The sequence below is a fragment of the Protopterus annectens genome, chromosome 1.part1, assembly GCF_019279795.1.
Source record: "Protopterus annectens isolate FY-2018-M chromosome 1.part1, PAN1.0, whole genome shotgun sequence".
Lineage (NCBI taxonomy): Eukaryota > Metazoa > Chordata > Ceratodontiformes > Protopteridae > Protopterus > Protopterus annectens.
Window position 1 is genome coordinate 418,493,474 of NC_056726.1, and position 16,121 is coordinate 418,509,594.

The 16,121-nt window shown below is 41.5% G+C and overlaps 1 protein-coding gene across 1 annotated transcript in view; it reads left to right on the forward strand.

The window, feature by feature from the left end:
• Nucleotides 1-16,121, forward strand: part of ARFGEF3 (ARFGEF family member 3) — a 2,280,599-nt gene that overhangs the window by 388,891 nt on the left and 1,875,587 nt on the right. The gene's annotated exons all lie outside the window — the stretch shown is intronic.

Below are 16,121 nucleotides of genomic sequence, written 5' to 3' on the forward strand. Positions count from 1 at the left end.
GCTGTTGTTTCTGGGGCGTTTGGGTTGATTCCTTTTTTATCGGCACCTTCTCAGCATCCCAGAGCATCGGTATGGACGAGTTAAGATCCGGCTTTGGTCTTGAGGGACCACATCTGTGCAGGGAGGGGCTTCAGTGCTGAAGTCCTCCCTTTCGGTTCCTGAGTCCCACTTGTCCTTTTGTGGATCAGCCTTCAAGGCCATGAGGGCATTGGCTACTTCTAGCACCAGGTTGGTTCCTTCCTCCTTGGAGCCCCCGTCCCTGATTTCCTTGGTCCCAGTGCAACAGCCACTCCCTCCACCGTGTCAGTGGGTACCGCAGCCTCCAGTTACCTAACAGAGTACCCACTCTTCTTCTGAAACCTCCCTAAACATTCCCACTGAGGAGATCCCACAGAAGTTGTTGTGTAAGAGGAAACATTTAGACTCTCCAGAAGAGTCCATCATGGAAGACACTGATTTCGATGAGGGTGAAGGGTCCCCAGTTCACCTCCTGATGGTGTCTCCTTTGGAGACATCCTGGAAATTCTTAGGCAGAGAAGTGATTGGAAGTCCCTCAACCCTTCAACCAAGGAATCAGTGTACCTGCAGGCTTTCGGTACTTGCCTATCTACTTTTCTGGGTGTCTCCACCCACCAATGAGCTCATTGAGTCGATCTCTCAGTAGGTGTGGAAGGCCCCTGATGCCACCAAACCAGTTCCAAAAGACCAGACAAAATTGTTACAGGATAAGCCCTTCTGGTCAAAAGGAGTTCCTGCAGATGCCATGGTGGTAGCGGTGACCACTAAAAAGGAACTAGCAGATGAGATTTCCTCTATCTATCCTCCCAACAAAGAGTCATGGATGATGGATAGATTTGGGAAGCGAGTTTCTACTTCATCGACCTTTGCCCTGCATTCTTCAAATTACTTGGCACACTTTACTAGATTATAGAGAGATCTGATTAAGGAGCTGTCAGTCTCTCAGGAGCTGTTTCTGTGGAGATACATGAATCCGTCACCTCTCATTTGGCTACCCTGATTTCCATTTCTAATTCTTCTATGAAGTTCATTTCGCATGTAGTCAAAGGAACTACTAGAGCAGCAGGTTCAGGTATTTCCAGTTACTTTTTTGCTACTTTCCTGTTTTTACTGACTACTGTAAGCTTACCTGGGAATCCAGCACCTTTTTCATCTTGACCATGGAACCAAGTGCGGGTCGTTTTGTCGGACCTTCATCCAGTCACAAAAAAACCCAAACGATGTTTAAGTCGCCTTTGCCATTGCAGTAGGCTGGTATTTGCCACAACCATAGGTGGATGACACTGTTGTGACCAAAGCTGGTTCCTCAGACCATTCATCTTTTTCGTCAGATCCCTCTTGTATAGTCCATACAGCCACCATGGACTGGCTGTTTCGGTCCCCCGAGTGGGAAAATAGGTAGTCACTGTTGTCAGTCTTGGAAGAAGGGGCAGTGTATGTGCCCGTGCTTAGCCAGAATATTGTGCTCATCCTTGGGGAAGCTGTCTGTGCTCAATTTCCTGTCAAAAAGACAGAAAACTAAACATTTATCCTCTCCTATATTAGTTACTCCAGACAAGAGTAATTTATTAGGCTTAGTTCAGGATCTTGTGCAGACTCTTGACCATTCCTGTAAAGTAGTTTTTGGTAAACGAAAAAAGGATTACTGTTTCCCTGAAGAGATTCAAGAATTGGAATCTCTATGGGATAGTGAAGAGGAAGATGCATTTTTTTCTCCTCAGGTTTCTGATTCAGATTCTGAGAAAGTGGTATCTAATTCCCCCTGTGGAGGATTCTGTTTATCTGAGACCACCTCTAGGATGAATCAGTGTTTTCAATCTGTGAATGCTGAGGTCTCTCAGTCCCTAAGACGGTCTTATGACTCTTTACAACTAGAATTTTAGAATCTTCTCCAACCCCTCCAGTGCTGTCAGCTTTGGAAGGTGCTTTTGTCACAACCTGCGCTTTCCCTGAGAAAACACAGGTTGTATAAAGTTCCTCAGTCTTTCACTTTAGTATACACTAATCCCAGACCTGACCCAGCAGCTATAGCTTTAGTTAATACTATTGCTGCTAAGTGTTTTCCCGGTTCTGTTCATTCTCCTTCTGATAATGATGGAAAAGCTTTTTATACGTTTGGTGGGGAAAGCATATGCTTGTGCAACTTTGATTTTTAGAATTCTAAATTGTCAGGCTCATATGTTTGTTTATCCTAATTGTGAAGGTATGAAAAATGTTTTGGCATCAGTTTCCTCTAATGAGGAAAACTGCATTGTGTAATTTCTTCTATTTACTTAAATGTGTTTACTTTGTAGATACGACTTCCATGACTGCTACCACTGGTACTGTTTTTAAGGAAGTTTGCTTGGTTGCATTCTCAGAATCTCCTGGTAGATATTGATAATTCAGTTTTGAATTCTCCGTTGGATAGATGATTAGTTTTTTGGACCTTCTGCCTTGGAGCTTATCAAAAAGTGTGATGAGAGATGAAAGCTGATTCAAGAAATCTCATTGAGATTTTTCAGCCCTTCCTAAGTTTTCCAAGGGATTCTATTGTGTAACGTTTGCAAAAAAACAAAAGAAGCCATCGTAGCAGCATGGTAAACAGACAGTTAAAAAGCAATGGCAGGGAGTTTCTGAAAACAAAGCAGCTACCCTTGAGAACAACTCTGCCCATCCCTTGATAGTTTCAGAAAGTCTGAGTCTCCATTCCTGTCTTTGACAAATGATTGTTTCAGACAAATGGGTCCTGGTGTAAGCTGCAAGTGCAGTGGATAGACTTGCTCCTTTTCAGGGGGTTCCTCTACCAGCCATGACTCTTCTCTTTTTTCCTGCTTTATATCATATGCTGTCTTGGGGTAATAGAAGCTGTTCCTCCACCCTCAGTTAGGAGAAAGATTTTACCCAAGAATGTTTTTAGTGCCAAGGAAAGAAAATTCTTGGAGACTAGTTCTGCATCTTTTATTTCTTTGCTGAACCAGTTTCTGATAGTGACAAAGTTCAAAATGCTTTCACTTCACAACCTGTTTACCCCTACTTCTTCATTTGAGATTTCTAGTTTTAAAATATGCATATCATCACATTCTTATTCACCCAGATTTGATGAGTTTCTTAAGATTTTGTGTGGCTGAATCTCATTGTCAGTTGTCTGCCTTACCTTTGAGCTAGCCACTGTTCCAACTAACTTATCTTTGCTGAGTTTTTCAAAGTGTCTGGAAATCTTTCTCTTCGATAAAAGATCTCCTGTACAGGCATTTGTTGTCAATGCCCCCTTTGACAGTTCCTGCCTTTTTTCACCTACTGTACGAGACACCCTCTCCTGCAGCGAGAAAGATGGAAAGACCCTGTCTGCTATCGGAATCCACTTCTCTACCCTGCAAAGGTCTTTCTCTGTGAATCTGCATGGGGAAAGAAGTTGTGGCTCATAAAGTCTCAGGGTCCTTTCCAGGACGCTCAAGGAGATTTTTCCCCAAGGGGCAGAGGGGGGAATAGTTTGAGTGGTAGATGCTGCCCTCGTGGCAGAGGAGGTCCGCTGAATCAGGGTTGTCGGAATTCTCCTTCAGAGAAATCCTTGCAACATCCCTGAAGCTTTGTCTGGCTGTCCATGTCTGGAAACAGTCAGGGGAAGTTGCTTCTTGCATCTAAAAGTCTGGTTTGCCATCACAAATGATCGATGGGTGCAAAGAATTGTATCCAGAGGTTACTCCATTCCCTTTTTAAACCTCCCCAAACCAAAACAACATCTCCCCACTATTCCACACAATCAGAGGGAGGCAGCAGTTTTGGAAATTGCAAAGTTGCTTCAGAGTCATCAAGGAGGTCCCCTCAGACCAGTGCAGATCAGAGATTTTTTTTTACTCCAGATTCTTTTTATTTCCAAGGAAAACAGGCCTGAACAAATCGGTGAAACGCACGAAGTTCAGGATAATCCTGGTTCAGTCCATCCTTCCATTTCTTCAGAAGGATGACTGTATGTGGTCGATAGACTGGGTACTATCATATCAAAATGAACAGGCACTCCAGAAGGTACCTCCGCTTCAGGCAGGGAGTCGGTCATTACCAATTTTGAGAGCCTTCATTTGGTCTTACCACAGCCCCCAGGGTATTCACCAAAAGCATGACAGTAGTTTCAGTTCACCTCAGACTGCAGAGATTCCATGTGTTTCCTTATCTGGATGACTGGCTTCTAATTGCATCAACCAGGCATCTACTAATTCAGGCCAGGGACTTTCTCTTCCAGTTGGCCTCAACCTTAGGGATCCTATAAATCTTCAGTAGTCGCATATCAGACAGATGTTAGTGGTTCCAGTTTCCAAAGCAAATCTTGTTCTCAGGGCTTTGGATTCTATGGCTGCAACAATAGCATTACTACCGACAGCTCGCTTATACATGAGAGTCCAGAAGTGGACATTGTCAGTTCTATGGTCCCTTCTGTAACAACCCCTGACTCATCCTCTGAGATGGATTCGGGTGTGCAGAAATTCTCTTTTGTAGTGGCTTCATGATGCAGAAGTGGCTTAAGGTCGACTGTTCATTCTTCCCTCTCCCATCTCCACGTTGACTACAGATGCCTGGGACGGGACAGTTCAAGGCAAGTGGACTCCCCAGGAGACCAACCTTCATATCAACATCCTAGCAATGAGGATGGTGCTTCTATTGTTGCAAGGCCTTCACTCCCTTCTTCTAGGGACAGTTGCAATTCAGACCAACAACATGTCTATGTGGTACATCAATAAACAGGTGGAACCAGGTCTTTACCACCTTTGTCGAGAAGCAATGAGAGTGTAGCAGTGGCCTGTCTCTATCATTCGCTTTCTAGTTGCAGTGCACATTGTGGGGGACCACAACATACTGGTGGACAGGCTCAGCAGAGTACTATTGATGCCCCATGAATGGTCTCTGAATCAATCAGTGGAAAACAGGATTTTCATGGGGGTTAACCTTGCTGTGACCCCTTTGCCTCTACCTTCAACAACAAACGCATCAGGTACTTTGTCCTGATCCCTCTACATGGACAGTCACCAAAAGATGCAGTTCATGCTTGGCACTCCGGTCTACTTTATGCATTCTCTCCTGTTCCTCTGATCCCCAAATGTCTTCAGAAAGCATGCATGCTGAAGAGCAAAGTGATCCTCATTGCTCCCTTTTGGCTTCGACAAGTTTAGTTCACCTTCCTGTGGGGTCATCTGATTTGTCCTCAGTGGACGCTGGAACCTTGTCCAGATCTTCTGTCTCGCCTCTCAGGGAAACTCCATCCAGGGCTTCACAACTTGAAATTAACAGCATGGTTTCTTCAACTCTGATGATGGCTAGACAATCTAGGCTTTCTTCCTCAGTCTAGAGAATTCTGATTTCCTCCCATATGACTTCGACCAAGAAAATTTATAAAAGTAAGTGGAAAAGGTTTTCCATTTGGGCCCAGCAACATCACTTTGACCTTACGGTGCTCGTTTCAGCAGTCTTGGATTTCCTAGCTGATCTGTTTTATTCGGGGGCCAGTTTTTCTACTGTCAAAGTTCAGTTGGCAGCCATTTAATTTTCATATTGGAGAAAATGCTGCATCTTTAGCTTCTCCTAGGCTTTGCAAAGCCTTTTTTAGATGTACATTCCTTCTTTGTCATCCCCCAACAAAGATCTTACTCCTCTGTGGGATCTCACGTTGATTCTCCAAGCTCTGACCTTACCTCCCTTTGATCCCACTGGAAAGGCAGATTTGAAATTTTTGTCCTGGAAAACAGCTTCATTAGTAGCGATTATTTCTGCCAAAAGGGTCTTGGAGCTTCAAGCCTTGTCTTCCAAATCCACCTATCATATTTTTCATAAAGACAAAGTTACTTTACGCACTAATCCTTCTTTCCTACAGAAGGTCACTTCAGTAAATACCAGTAATCTGTTCATTAACCTCCCTGTATTTTTCCGAAATTTTCAGAACAAGGGTAAATATACGTTGCACCTCTTAGACGTTCATAGACAATTGCATCTCTACTTGGATAGGACAAAATCTTTCAGAAAATCTGTTAAAATGTTTGTGGCTTTTTCAGATTCAAAAAAAGGGAAAGCTGTTGTCAAAGCCACTGTTGGTTGATGGGTAAGGAATTGTATTTCTTATGTTTATTCGTAGAACAATGTTCCTTTACCTAGAGAAGTCAGAGCTCATTCCACGAGATCCATAGCCATGTCTCAGGTTTTATGGTATAGGGTTTGTTTGGAAGGTATTTGTGCTGTTCAGTTGCTTCCTGGTCAAGTTCTCACACCTTTATTTTGCATTACAAACTTGATATCTCCAGCAGTAGGGCTGCTTTTGGCTTTGCAGTGCTCTGGAATATCCTTCCAGGAGGCCACCCAGATCTATATACCTGGGGATTCTGTCCCATAGGTTTAATGAAGACTGAACAGGCAACATCAGATAAAGAAGTTATGTATTCACCGTAACGTTCCATCTGTGTTGCTTGCTTCAGTCTTATTCAACCTTCCCTCCCTGTTCCCCCCTTCTTTTCATCTGAAGGATCTGATGAATAGTGCTAGGAACAGTTGTTCCTGTTTTGAGCTCCTGAAAATCTTTTAAATTCTCTTGTCAAAGTATGTAATTTTTCTGCTGGGAAAATTGGCAGCAAACTCGATCTGAGGTGTCTGGGAGGAAAGGGGCAGTATGGGTAGGGTGGGAGGAGATCTAGCTTGTATTCCTTAGTTTGCTAATAGCTGATTCGATTCCGAGGTCAGAACAGAAACCCACAGGTCTGATGAAGACTGAAGCGGACAACACAGATAGAACATTACAATGAGTACATAACTTTTTTTTTCATGCCAGTGTTATCCTTCTCTATTGCCAATAACCCCTTACTATCAGAAGTCTACCACTAATGTATTTTTTCCTCTTCTATAATTTTTCAAGTTTCTGTAGCAATCTGTATTGTTGCACCCCTTTTGCTTTGTCCCTAATATTGTGCTAAATGTTCATCCTGAAATCGCTCAAACTCAGATGCATGTTTCATTCAGATATGTTTCTTGCAACATTACTATTTGTGCCTTACATTTCTTAATACAATTTAGTTGTCTTTGATTTTTGTTCATAGATTCATAGGTGTGTACTAGTCTAATGACCCTGGAGCCTTTACAAGCCTAGCCCATAGAAGTGCTCTGGCATCATGCCGTCAGACGTTATTTCCCAGTGCCTCTATCAAGTAGAGCCACTGGTGTGATCCCTGAGGTGAACTTTCTATTACCCATCCACTCATAAAGATTTCTCTTGAAGAGGGACAGTGAGGTGCTCTGCTTGACAAGTATGGGAAATCTGTTCCAGAGCATGGGCAGTCTCTGGGTGAGGGACCTGTCCCTCCAGCATGTTCTGTTGATTGTGGTAATGAGGTTGAGGTGTCTAGAGCATGTGTTGCAGAGGGATTTCGGATTTCCTTAGATGTAGCATTTCTAACAGAGCTGGGTCAGACATGGCTTTGTAAGTCAAGCAAAGATTGCCTCTAAGTAGGCGATATGAGACGGAGAATAGCTGGAGTCTTTTGAGTCTGTCCGTGTAGGACATGTGTTTAATGCCTAGGATCCTCTTTGTGAGGTACTTCTGTGGCCTTTCCAGCTATTGCAGGTGTCTAGTGAGGTACATGCCAAATGGGGCATTATACTCTATGATTGGTCTAATGAGGGAAGAGTCAAGAGAGACTATGACCTCTTTCTTCCTGGATGCAAAACTCTTGGTAATGAGATGTACCACATAGGACTTTCTGACCACATTGGCAATGTGGTGGTCGAAGGAGAGGTTGCTGTCAACCTGCATCCCCAGATTTCTTGTAAAGCCTTCAGTGGCCTCCCATTGATGTGGGAATTAGTGGGAACTGAGTTTTTACCAAAAGGGATGACAATGCATTTTTTGACATTAAGCTTAAGGCCATGGTTTTGACACCAGTCATTGGTCTCGGTGAGGCCTTTCTGTAGGATGTCTGCATCACTTGGGGAGTTAATGACTCCCAGCTTGCAGTCATCTGCGATCTTGGTCAGCTAGAGTCTCTTTGTGTTGGCCTGGTCGTCTGAGAAGTAGATGCCGAACAGGAGAGGACCCAGGACCGATCTCTGTGGGACTCCACTCGTGACTGGTTGGCAGTCTGATTTGGAGTCTACTACTTGCACACTGTGTGTTCTATCTGTAAGCCAATTTGCAACCCACCTTGTGATATAAGGGTTGATGCCTAGTTTGGTGAGTTTATCAGTAATTCCCAAGTGAGGAATGGTATCAAAGGCCTTGGCCAGATCGAGGTAGGCTTGCACTGCCTTACCTTCATCCACAACCCTGGTGAATGACTCAAAGAAGTCAACCAGGTTGAGCAATCATGATGTCCTTTTCACAAAGCCAAATTGCGTGGGGTCTAGAGTTTGGAGATTTCCTATATCTTTGTTAATCAGGTCCATGATGATGATGATGATGCACTCCATAGCTTTACATATCAGACCTGTCAGGCTAATGGGGCGATAATTCCCAGGGTCTATAGTTGCTCTCCCCCATTATGGAGAGGGATGACTGTAGCAGTGCGCCATTTGGTAGGGATAAAGCCTGAGGTGAGGCTGTGACTGAACAGGGCACACAGATGTGGTGCCAGTTTGCATTGTAGTCCATGTAAAATAAAGCCAAGGATGATATTGGGTCCCATGGAAGCTGTATTCTTGGCCTTGTACAATGCAGCTTTAACTTGTGCTACTGTGCTGCAGTAAGGCTGGGTGCCTGACATTCTTCCGGTATTGATTGGATCTTGGGGGGGGGGGGGTAAATTTGGCATCTGTCGGCCAGTATGTTGGCAATATCTGTTGTCTCAGTATAGGAGGTACCATTGTGCAGTAACTCACAGCAAATCTGGGTATTGCCGTGGAGCTTCTTGATGCAAGTATAGATGGCTTTGTGATTGTTTTTAGTGTCTGACACAATTCTGCCTTCATAACTGGCTTTAGAGGATTTGATGAGGGATCTCAACTTTTTGTTGAGGCTAATAAGGGAGTTTTTCCAGTCTTGGGACTTCACCTTTTTCTGCAACACTTTCTTCCTTCTGTTGTAGAGTTTATTAATGGTAAGGGGCCACCATATTGGCTTCCTTTTTTTGGAGGAAAGTGTCTTGGTTCTGTTGGGTATGGCTAGTTCCATGCATTTATATACATGTTCGTACAGTGCATTGGTGCATGATTTGGCAGTCATGCAGCTATTTTCCATTGGCATGTTAGCCACCTCTGTTTTTAGCAGCCCAAAGTCAGCTTTGGAGAAGTTTTTCAAGGTGGTTACCTTTGCGAGGGGTGTGGGTGAGATGTGAATTTCCATGGTGATTAGTTTATGGTCAGATCTGACCAGGGACTGATTGACTACTGGTGTAGAGCAATGGTCGTCCATGTTAGTAATACCCAGCTCAAAGATGTTGCTTCCTCTAGTGGGGGTCAGAATGAGCTGGTCCAGGGCATTGGAATTGATAAATTCCAGGAAGCGTTGTGCCAGTGTATTGGTGCTTGAGTAGTTTTGCAGATAAAAAAACACGGATAGGAAAAATGAAAAAAACTATGAACGCCACAGACATGCAGGTAACTGGTGAAAAACTTCTTCTTTATTGCACTCTGGTACCTCGGCCTTCGCCTTCTCAAGGAATACATTTAATTTGTGTTTCACCACACCTTATAAATCATTAGCTTAATATTTTCGAGCCAATCAGAACACTTCATCATACATTTAAATAGTTAAACACTTAAACAATTAAACAAACCATCACTCAACCAACCAAATTCATCACTTTTTGCAAAATGTGAAACTTGAACCAAATGGCAAGATAATGGAACTATAAATGACATGAAAATATGTACTTATGAAAATGTTTAAAATGTACAAAGGCATATACTATCTCTTACTGTGTTATTTTATATGACTTCACTTCATTTATGCATAATGCGATTCCTATCACTTACAAAAAGAAAAAAATGAAAAAAATAATAACTAAACTTAATAGAATATTCTTTTTTTCTTTTCATTATGTCCCTAGCTACATTTGTCATAAATGACTTGAATCGCATGTTTGAACTATATCCCCCCACATGGGAAAAAAATTGTTTTTCCTACCAAATCCCTTTCAAGAAATGCCTAATATATTGGGTGCCCGAAAGCAACATCCTTCATCGTGATAACATAGTGCAAATATGCTCAAAAAAAAATTTTTTGTATATATATATATATATGTGCCTTGTACAACTAATTTTGATCAAAATATGTGTCCTGTGTTTGCTTTGTTCCCCGAAACCTATATTACATATTCTTCTTTAATGCCATGGCAAAATTTACATGTCTAAATTCATGCCATTGGGAGAAAGAGTTTTAAAGTTCAAAATGAACTTAGACTCCATTTCTAATAATTTTTTGTTGTTAACTCCGATTTCCCCCTCCACCCTGAATGGCCTTCCTAATACACAAAATATTAATCCTTCCGCTAACCCGTTATGAAAGTCTAAGAAATGTTTAGCCACTGGACTTTCCTGTCTACTATTCCTAATGTCTCCTAGATGTTCCATTATTCTTAATTTGACTTTTCTGGAAGTTTGTCCTACATACCACTTTTGACACCCACAACCAATAATATATACCACTCCCCTCGAGTTGCAATCGTAATATTCCAAAGCCCTATATTTTTTATTATTGATCTTTGTGCCATCTAGGTTCATCACTCTGCTGCAAACCTTGCACTTCCCGCATTTATATGTCCCAACCTTCGATGTATTAATTTTTCTCTCAGGATTCCTAGTGTTTAGGATCTCCTTAAGGTTGGGATACCTGCCATAAGAGAAGATGATTTTGCTTGGAAAGAATTTTCCTACTCTATCATCTCCCAGAACCAATGGCCATAAACTAAGCACTGTATCCCTCAGAACTTCGGAAAATTGAGAAAATTTGGTGACAAAAAATAATTTGTCCTGTTCGATGGCCCCTACTTCATTGTTGGCCAACCAGGTAGATTTAAAACCTTGGCCACCTGGACTTCTTTTTCTAACCAAACTTTCCTCATGACTCTCCCAGTACTTGGGCACTGGAAGACCCAATTCCTTTTCCAGTTGATGGAGGGGTAGTTGAAGTCTCCTAGTATGAGTGTTGATTTGGACCTTAATAGATTCCAGGGTACTTAGTAACTTGGAGTGAGAGTCTAGGGACATGGTTGGGGGCCCTATAGCAGGCTATGACCTGGATTGCCATCTTACCCAATGTTAGTTGTACCTAAAGTATCTTAGATGCATTATGCTGGGCTACTAGTCTGGAGGTGTGCCTATCCTTTTTGAATATGGAGACTCCACCGCCTTTGGAGCTACGGTCCATGTTTAGTGGCCAAAAGGTGTGGAAGTAAGTCTCCTAGTGTGAGTGTTGAGTTGGACCTTAATAGATTCCAGGGTGCTTCGGAACATGGAGTGAGAGTCTAGGGACATGGTTGGGGACCTGTAGCAGGCTATGACCTGGATTGCCATCTTACCTAATGTTAGTTGTACCTAAAGTATCTCTGATGCGTTGTGCTGGGCTGCTAGTCTGGAGGTGTGCCTATCCGTTTTGAATATGGAGACACCACCGCCTTTGGAGCTGCGGTCCATGTTTAGTGGCCGAAATGTGTGGAATGAGTTATAGCCTGGTAGCGCAGGGGTGCTTTCTGATGTTTTAAACCAGGTCTCCATTACAACACCAATGTCAATGTTCTCCATTTTGAGGAGTGCTTCAAACGAGTGCATCTTGAGATTTAGCCCTCTAGCGTTGAGCAGCATGACCCTCAGATTGCATTTATTTGTAGCTGTTAGGTGGTAATTTGGTCTTTGGAACACTGCCTGAAAAGGCTTTATAGGGGTGGCAAGAGCCTTAGCCAGTACCCGGAAACCCAGGGGGTGACAGATTCAGACCATCTCTGGCAAAGCATCGAGGTCTGTCAATCATGTCATCCTAAGCAGACAGATACTGGATCCCCTTAGAATGACACCAGAAACTTGGCCAGTTGTTGAAGTCATATCATTTTTTTTGCACTGCGGTATCATTCTGGGTGACAGTAGGATACTGCTCAGGACTAGTGTCATACCTGCCTGGGCAACATAATCCGAGAGCTCCACCATGTCTCTTTTCATGTAGTCCAGGGAGGTGCATCTCAGGTCATTCACACCCACATGGACAATGACAGAGTCATACTTGTACTTGTTGTGGAGTGACCTTAGTGAGTGTGTTATGTGTCGGATTCTGGCACCTGATAAGGCTTTTTGCCTCAGTGAAAAATAACACAAGTAAAATTTCAGAACCCCTATCTCCTTTTAGTTTGGAACAGATACACACAACTGTATACATTTTCAACAAATGAAGTTAACCCCTCCAGGTAGGAGCAGTTGCCTTAAATCAATAGCTGTACCCACAGGCACCACCTAATCTAAACCTAAGGTTACCCTTGCTGATGTCCATATTACATCTTGTGTTCCCACTTAACACTGATTGCTGTTTTTTCTTTAGTTCTGTATATTCCCCTCCCAAATATGAAAAATGGCTTGTATGTTTTGAGTAAACGTTAACCTCTAGCCCTAAGCAAAAAGTGCTTTGGTTACCTTTAAATAAATAAGTAAATATACAAACTAAATTATGCAGTGCTCTGTTAAATGCATTAAAGTATTAAGATGTCTGGGAGTCTACTCATTTTTATTCACTTTCCACAATTTCAGACTTTTTCCACAGAACTGCTTGCCACCATGCCTATAAATGTTTCATTTCTCTCAGCGACGAATGTTCACAAGTCTCAAAATTGATAGCTTTCACCTGTGGACTCGATCCTTTTTGAGTTAGCAGAGAGGAAAAAATAAACGGCTAATGATTTTGCATATGCATGAAAAAATATTTGTAAATGTCACTCGACACACTGTACAGTCTTCCCCAGGCCAACTGTATGCATATGTACACTTCTTGTCTCTCATGGAGAGCATTTGCTAATGGGGGAAAAAAGCTAATAACTTTGCAGATGCAAGAAACTTTTTTATGTTTTTTTAAAGCCTTTCATCATTTTGTCTTATTTTTCAAGTTTGTTTGTTTAAAAAAGACTTGTTTTAGGTGTAAAAGAAACTGTAACAGATAACTACTCTATAGAGAGAGAAACCAAGGCATTCGTTTAGCATAAATATAAAAAAGTGAGCCACTACAGAGTCAATCAAAATATATTAATTTAATAGCCATCATAAAAAAAATGATGAAAATAATTGATTGAGGTGCAAGTAATTGACAAGTTAAGCTGCAGAAAAATCACAGTTTTCATACATGTTTAGGTTAAAAAAGTAATTCCCTGTCTAAGGGCTGTAACCAGTGGAGTTAAGTCCAGATCATCGTTATGTTTACAAAGAGATCTTAGCTGTTGTCTTTCTCTCATTTATGATTACTATGCAGTAATTCTTATTTTTTTGTATTGTCCATAGTTTATTGATTTTTAGTTTTTAATAGTCTGTTACTTCCTGTTTCCCTGATACAACAGAAAATATTTGGATTTCTCTGTAGCATCTGTCTTCTAACTCTATTTTTGAAACTGCTGTTCTTGGGCAACCTCGTATTTCACTAGCCTTTTCTCCATATCAGTCCCTGCTTTTTTGCAGTTTTATCAATTCATCTGAATAACTAGTTAGTGTCTTCTATTTTTCCAGCCTTTTGTTAGAGTTGAGTGTTTCATTTATTTTGGACACCTCATTTGATTTATTTTTCCTTTGAGTTACTGGAATCTATCCCCTGTACCAAAGTTGAAACTTAAACTGCTTTTTGCTGAGCAGCTGCGAGATTCTTTTGTGCCAGAGTTTTTTCTGGCTGATTTTTCTCCCAGGTTCTCCAAATTCCTTCTTTGTGTAATTACTGGTCAGTGACTGATTTTTATCCAAGCTGACAGTTTCATTGGCCCTTTTTTCACACTTGGTTAGCTCAAATCAACCCGTGCAGCCATCTTGGAAGTCCAGTTGGCTAAAAGGATTGAGTAAAACCATTCCGACCTGCAACCTTCCGGTCAAGATCATGCTACATGGGGTTCTGCAGTGTGTTGCTTACTAAATGTGCTACAAGCCTTCCATTCAGTATGGGTTCCATGAACTTTCTACTACAGGGGTACTGTTGGCTAGTATTTAATTCACTGATTTTTTTATTTCAAGTTTTATTTACTGGACTTGCATTTGCTTGATTCTTTTGTCTTTGGGTACCTTCACTGCTTCCATTCAGTCTCTAAACAAGATTGTCAGAGGTCCAGATATCACCCTACTCAGTGTATTGATCCTAATTGGGTACACCTCATCTGGTCCCAAAACCTAATTGGCTGGTGCCAGTTATTATGCTCTTCCTGTCCTAACATACAGTTTTGGAGTGATTGACTGGCCCCAAATGTAGTAGATAAATTAGACAGGAAAACAAGAAGGATGCTTCATACTCACCAAGTGATTTATACAAAACAGTGTACAAGACTATATATTCTCCTTTCCGAGGGAGGGATGGGACTCTTTCTAATTGATTACATTGTATAGTGCAGTTGTGGGACTGCACACACATCTGCTGACCTCACAAGATCCAAACATAGTGAAAGTTTTGAAACATGAGGAGAAATAAGTCTAAGATGACTTCTCTGCTTAGTCAAGCAGGAGCATATCGGTGTCGAGCAGGAATGAAAATCAAACCAGAAGTAGATAAAAATCAGTCAGCAACTGAATGTGCCAAGAAACAAAAGAAAGAATATAAGGTGAAGGACCAGAATAGAAGCCAAGAAATGTGGAAAATGGATAAATCTAGTTGCAAATGTAGAAAACTTCTGGAAGAACCTCATGTTGATCAGGATCGAATGCAGGAATGGTTAAGGAGAGGGAAATTCAAACCAAGAGATGAAAGGTTAATCTTGGCGGCCCAAGATATTGGGCTATGTTACATGTTGGTTTACAAAGTCCATTGAACATGTGGGAGAAACAAACAAAAATAGGTTTTGTACTACAGAATGGGAAACAGTTGCACACCTCGTTGCTGGTTATGACATATTAATGACAGAAGAACTATATACTGAAAGGCATATTAATGTGGCAAGACTGTTGCACTGGGGATTGTGCAAACGTTATGGTATTGAAGTGGTTGAAAAACACTGGAAACGTTAGCCACAAAGCAAAATAGAAAATGATGAAGTCTACATCTCATGGGATCACCCATTACCAGCAGTTCAAAAGATAGATGCTAGAAAACCAGATATAGTGGTCCATGAAAAGACAAAAGTAGCACTGATCATTGAAATCTCCACATCCAGTGATTGCATTGTCTTACTTAGAGAGACACTGAGTCATAAAATATTAGGATTTGCAGGCAGAAACAAGAGCAATGTGGAAGAAATATACTCAGACAGTTCCAATAGTAGAAGCAACAGGTTTTATAAAAGAGTCTACAGTCGTATTTAACTATGTTACCAATACATGTAACCCTTTACGAATTACAGGAGGAGTCATTACTGGACACATTGCGGGTGCTGAAAAGAGCACTTCTGGCTGACAGACTGAAACACTACTACTTTCATGAACTTTAGTCGTCCTTTGATGTAGAAATGGGGTCCATTCCCGTCATTGTATTAAAAACCCAAATGACTTGGAGAAATTAAAGAGAACATTATGTTCATAAAGTAGCAGAAAATATTCTAAGAATGGAAATGGAGCAATGAGTTTCTGCCAATAGGGCTGACTGCAATTAAGAGTACAAAGAATAGGTAGAGGGGGCTGGAATTTATTGGAGAAAAGTGGCAAAGAAACCAAGGTACTAGGAACAAATAGAGAGAGAAAGGTAATAGAATGGGAAGAGGCTAAGAATACATTTGGACTGCAGGCTGCAGATTGTCTTTTTTATTAATGAACAAGGAGATCTTAAGTGAAAGACCAATACTGGTAGAGTTTTTTAGTAGACTAGAAAAAGGACTATAAAATATTGCAGGGTAGCTATAGGAATCCATCAGAGGAGGTTAGAAAGGATTGGGAAAACACATTGAATAAGCAATTCTCAAAATGGAATGAAATATGTATGGCTCCCAAGTAAGCAGCAGAGCTTAGAAGATTTAGAAGATTTAGGATTTTTGCTTGGAAGTGTTTGCATAGGTATTTTTATA